This window comes from Pistacia vera, unplaced genomic scaffold (genome assembly GCF_008641045.1).
Source record: "Pistacia vera cultivar Batoury unplaced genomic scaffold, PisVer_v2 Contig30, whole genome shotgun sequence".
Classification (NCBI taxonomy): Eukaryota; Viridiplantae; Streptophyta; class Magnoliopsida; order Sapindales; family Anacardiaceae; genus Pistacia; species Pistacia vera.
Genome location: NW_022196113.1, coordinates 79,690 through 85,783, shown reverse-complemented (window position 1 = coordinate 85,783; position 6,094 = coordinate 79,690). Strand labels below are relative to the sequence as shown.

Genomic DNA, 6,094 nt, shown 5'->3' with positions numbered 1-6,094 from the left:
CCTAGGCTTGACATCGTCTTCCATGAGTATCTTGTGCATACAAAAAGATAGAGAGATGCCTTTGATATCTGATGTGGTCCATCCAATTGCTAATCTATGCTCCCTTAACACCTAAATCAACTGCTCTTCCTCCAATTTACTCATCTTCGAATTGATGATCACTAGAAAGGTTTCTGACTCACCAAGATACACATATTTAAGGTGAGAAGGTAAAGGCTTCAGTTCAAGTTTTGGAGGTTATTCCGTTCTTGCCTTTTCCTTGTCTTTTTCAAAGTCAAACTCTTCAAATTCTGGATTTTGGCTTGCGTTTATTGGCTTAAGTGCTTCCACTAGTCTAGCACACCCATTCTTCGCCAGCTCATCTACCTCCATTGTTGTTTATTGGGCAATACAAGCTTCTAGAGGTAGTTGAGGGGTGTTCTCTTCAATAGCATCTGCTACTAGTCTATCCACCACGTTTACACTAAAGCACGAATCTGACTCTGATGGAAATTTCATGGCCTCAAAAACATTGAATGTCACCATTTCATCTTAGACTCTTAAAATCAATTTTCCATCTTGCACATCAATTAGGGCTTTTCCGATGCCAAGAAATGGTCGCCCCAAGATAAAAGGCATTTCCTTGTCCTCCTCCATATGCAACACGACAAAGTCCGCAGGAAATATGACTTTGTCCACCTTCACCAAAACATCTTCAACTATGCCCCTCAGATGCTTGATGGATCTATCTGCAAGCTGCAAAGATATGGTTATTGGCTTTACTTCACCAATCCCTAATCTCCTAAAAACAAAAAAAGGCATTAGATTTATGCTCGCACCTAGATCACATAAAACTCTATCAAATGTAATATCTCCTATAACACAAGGGATAGTAAAACTCCCTAGATCCTTGAGTTTCGATGGCAACTTCTTTTATAGAATGGCACTGCACTCCTCCGTAAGCATCATTGTTTCCTCATCTTCCAACTTCCTTTTGTTTGAGAGAATTTCCTTGAGGAATTTTGCGTAGCTCGGCATCTACTGCAAGGCATCTGCAAAAGGAATGTTAATACGCAATTTTTTAGATATCTCAATGAATTTTGTAAACTGCTTATCCTAATTTTTCTTTCTAGGCCTCTGAGGAAAAGGCACAGGGGGGGTGTGATGTGCCAACTCTGGTGGTATCTCGGGAAATGGAAATTTTTCTTTCTTTTGCCTTGGCCTCTCTTCCCTCTTTGGTTCTTCTTCACTGGGACTTGTTGGCTTCTCTTCAATGATGATCTCTTCATCTACTTCTTTATCAGAATCTTTCTTATCTTTTGGTGGGCTCTCTTTTTTCCCTATTTGTTCTACCTCTTCCAAGACTGTTCTACTTCATAGAGTTATTGCATTCTCTTGTTCATGTGGATTTGTCACTGTGTTGCATGGTAGGGAACCCTGTGGTCTCTCATTCAGCTTTTTGGCTAATTGACCCACTTGTACCTCCAAGTTCCGAATGGATACCCTTTGGTTTCGGAAATTTGCCCTCGTCTTACTCATGAAAAATGTGGTCTCTTGCATGAATTTTCTGAACATATCCTCCAATTTTGATAATCTTTGATCCCCTGGTTGATTATTCACCCTCACTTGATTGTTTGGCATTATTCTTTTGTTCCATTGGTTATTCTGTTGATTTTGATTGCCCCAAGACAAGTTTGGATGATTCCTCTAACTAGGATTATATGTGTTAGAGAAAGGATTGTTCGGTTGTCTCTGATTTCCTACCAAGTAGTTGACTTGTTCTAATGATGATAAAGCTGGAGCAAAAGTGTTCCCCACTTGAAATTCATTGCTCACATGATTACCTACACAAAAATCACAAGTCAGTTGAAATGCTTGAATAGTATTCGCTTGCATACCTCCCAATTGCTTCTGAAGTGTTGTAAGTTAGGCTGAAATGGTCGTATAGGCATCAACTTCATGAAGACCCATAGACTTCTTCGACTGCATTCTCCTATTAGGTCTTTGATAGTTGTTGCTAGCCAGAACTTCAAGCAACTCATAAGCTTCTTCAGGTGTCTTGTTTTGCAATGCTCCTCCAGATGCTGCATCCACCATCTTTTGCACATTAACTATTTGGACTTGCATCCAAACTGGCAAACCATGGTGTGGACACCTTCTTAGTAGTTCCTTATATCTTTCCCAAGCCTTATAAAGTGATTCAGTCTCTTCCTATAGAAACGATGTGATATCATTTCTCATCTTTGCAAATTTTGTAGGATGAAAGAATTTAGTTAGGAACTTCTATGCTAATTCATTCCAAGTTGTGATTGTTCCTTATGGTAGTGCCATTGACCACCCCTTTGCTTTATCCCTTAATGAAAAAGGAAACAATCTTAATCTGATGGTATTATCTGACACTCCATTTGACTTGAAGGTATCGCAAATCTCTAAGATGTTTGCAATGTGCAAATTTGAGATCTCCCCTAAACTGTACTGACTGTTGGATCACCTAAATGATTGCCGGCTTTATTTCAAAGTTGTTGGCTTACACTGCTGGCCTAGCTATACTTGAACCACTACCATCAACTGTGAGCATTGAGAATTCCCTCAATGTTCTATTTTCTGCCATCTCAATGACTATCGCCTCTCGTTTTCTTCTTTCTCTATTAAGTCTTCTTGTGGTCCTTTCAATCTCTGGATCAATAGGAACCACTGGATAATGTCTAGCTCTTTGCATAAACTACACAGAAAGCAACAAAGCATGAGATCACAAGCTAACAGAAAAGAACAGTAAAAATTAAACTAGAAATATTAAAACTAAAATTAACTCCAATCTAGCTAACACAAGAAAATTTCAATGTTAACATAAAATCAATCCCCGGCAACGGCGCCAAAAACTTGATGCGTTGAAATTACAACATGCAATATATAGCAAGTGCACTAGTCGCAAAAAGTAATAAAGTGGTAAGGAAAGTGTCGTTCCCACGAGGATTATTTGTTAAACACTAAAGATATTGGATTTGCAGGAGAAATTTAAGCTAAAGTTAAAACAAGAATTTATTATGTACTTTAAAGGCTAATTAATGACAGTAAAACTAATTCAAGAGACATATCAATTAAAATAAATGGTTAGGGTTTTGACTTTACTAGGATTTTATGAATTAATCTACGAATTATGCTCTACTTCTACACTCACATGAATGGATTATAAATCGGACTCCCTAATGTGTAAAACATACCTTCTCAGGCTATGTTTTCCTACTTTTCCCTATTAAGCTGCCGTACCCAACAAATTGAAGATTAATAGTTCCAAGTTTGTTAAATTAATGGAATCCTAATTTGATTTCATTGATTCTCAAACCTATCTCTAGCGTTTAATACAACAATGGCAATTACCCAAAGAAGCTAATACATGATTCACTTCTCAGTCTCATCATGTTCAACAAATAACTTCAATAAAAACAAGAGTAATCACAAAATGCATGCAATAGAATGTAGAAACAACACTAATTTATTGATTAAACATAAAAATCCCAATTACATCAAAACCCTAACCCAAAAGTGAGTTAGTTCATACTAAAATTAACACAATTCGAAATAAAAACAGTAAACAATGCATTCAATATGTTGGAAATAAGAAAAGAGAACAAAAATCTTCCCTATTTAATGAATCCAAAGAGTTCAATCTCAAATCTTCTCTTCTTTCTCCCAAAAATGCCAAACTCCTCATAAAAATGACTAAGTCTCCTTCATATAGTCGGTCCAAAAAAAACCTAAAACTTTCGCCTAAAATAAAATGCATAGTTTTGAAAAACTAAAACTTACAGACTTCGCCGTGGCAAAGAATAAACTTTGCCACAGCAACGAGTTGGTTTAAAATCCTTTTTCTGTATTGATAGTTTATCGCCGCGGCAAAGAAAGAACTTCGCTGAGGTGAACTTTCCTGAACAATTCTGAAATTATAGAACTGCCCTCTGCTTGCTTCCTTGCTTGAATCTTCAATCTTCGGTGCTCTCCAATGGGAATAAGCTTCATAGTGCTTCAAATCCGCTTCAGAACTTCCTCGAATCCTGAGATTTGCTTGCTTCTCGGTCCAAAAACTCAATTCTGCTCATTATTTGCTCAAACTACATGTTTTGGCCTGAAACATAAAATATATGAAATTAAGTTGCAATTTAGGCACAAACGAAAGAAGAAGTATCCAAAATCCGGCCAAAAAGCCTAGATAAAACAGTATAATCCTAGGATTATTAGCAAAAGACCATTGGTGTGAAGTGGGTTTATAAAACAAAGTTGAAGGAGAATGGTGAAGTTAACAAGTACAAGGCGCGCTTGGTGGCCAAGGGCTATAAGCAAGAATTTGGTGTTGATTACAAAGAAGTGTTTTCTCCGATCATTAGGCATGACACAATTAGATTGGTGATTGCATTAGCAACTCAAAACTCATGGCCTATCTTCTAGTTGGATGTGAAATCAACATTTCTACATGGAGACCTACAACAATAGGTATTTGTTGATCAACCTTCTGGTTATGTGAAGCTAGGTAATGAGCATAAGGAGTATAAGTTGAAAAAGGCTCTATATGGGCTGAAACAAGCTCCAAGAGCTTGGTACAACCATATAGATGCTTATTTTTTGAAGGAAGGTTTTAGAAGATGTCCATATAAGCATACACTTTTTATGTGTGAGAAATTTTAGACCGGTTTCAGATGAAGAATTCCAATTCAGTGAGTGCACCAACTTGGTTTGGTTTGAAGCTAAATAAAGCTCATAATGGAGAGAAGGTTAATGGCAGTCTTTACAAGTAGATTGTAGGAAGTCTAATGTATTTAATAGCAACAAGGCCAGATATAATGTATTTAGTGAGTCTTATCAGCAGATACATGGAGAATCCAATAGAGATGCATCTGGTAGTTGCCAAGAGAATACTTCGTACTTGCAAGGTATAATGGAATTTGGGCTGTTCTACAAGAAGGGAGAAAAGTTAGACTTGATTGGCTTTACTGATAGCGATTATGTTTGGGATCAAGATGATAGAAAAAACACTTCAAGCAATGCTTTTGTCCTTGCTTCAGGGGTTGTCTACAATCTTTTCTGACAATAATTCAACAATCAAACTCTCTAAAAATCATGTTCTACATGGGAGAAGTAAGCACATAGATGTGAAGTTTCATTTCTTAAGAGATCTCACAAAGAATGGAACAATTGAGCCCATCTACTGTAGAAGTGAAAATCAGGTTGCAAACATTAGGGGTGTTCGGTTCTGGGTACCCTGCACTTTTTGAAGGAACCAGAACCGGAACCGACGGTTCCTTGAAATTTGGAACCAGAACCAGAACCGACAGTTCTAGTTCCTAGATACCCAAAACCAGAACCTGTAACAACGGTTTCGGTTCCGATTCTGGGTATCCTATAAAATTACAATGACCCCCTAAAAGTTTTTAAAATGGCAAAAAAAACCCTTAAAAACTTATAAATACACCCCTAACCCTCCCCCCCTGCCCCCCCCCCCCTCCGCCTGGCACTTGTTAACAAAAATAAAATTACAAAATATAAATTCAAAATTACAAACTCCATTACTTTGTAAAGGTAGATTCTCAAAAGTCAAACCAACTTACTTTAAATGTTATGAAGTATAAATATAAATGTATTCACATTACTTTTTCTACAAAAGTTTTTATTAAACCCCCCTAATATTTAATTTTATTTTATATTAGTCTCGGTTCCTAGTTCCTAACTATAGGAACCGGAACCACACAGTAATGGTTCCAAAAATTTGGAACCGGAACCTACCCATTGATGATTAGTTCTGGGTAGGAACCGGAACCAAACCCAGGGTACCCGCCGGTTCCGGTTCCAACCGGTTCTTTTGAACACCCCTAGCAGACATATTCACAAAGCCCCTCAAATTGCCTTCGTTTCTAAAGTTAAGAGATTGCTAGGTGTTTGTAAGCTGGATACTTGAGGGATTTTGGAGTTTTTTATTTTTTTTTATTTTTTTATTATTGTATTAAATTGAATGTTTGAAGACATCAATTTAAGGGAAGGTTTGTTATGAATTTGTCAAAGTAGTCCTTCACATGGGTCCTTAGAATTCAGTTGTGCAGACCTAGTCTTTAGGCATTTTAGTAGT

General features: G+C 37.2%; 1 non-coding gene across 1 annotated transcript; it reads left to right on the top strand.

Annotated features, from left to right (window-relative positions):
• The first annotated feature begins 2,116 nt into the window (after positions 1-2,116).
• LOC116135504 lies at positions 2,117-2,223 on the top strand. Its single transcript, XR_004128902.1, has one exon. It is a non-coding gene; the product is annotated as a small nucleolar RNA R71 (small nucleolar RNA).
• Positions 2,224-6,094: the final 3,871 nt, after the last annotated feature.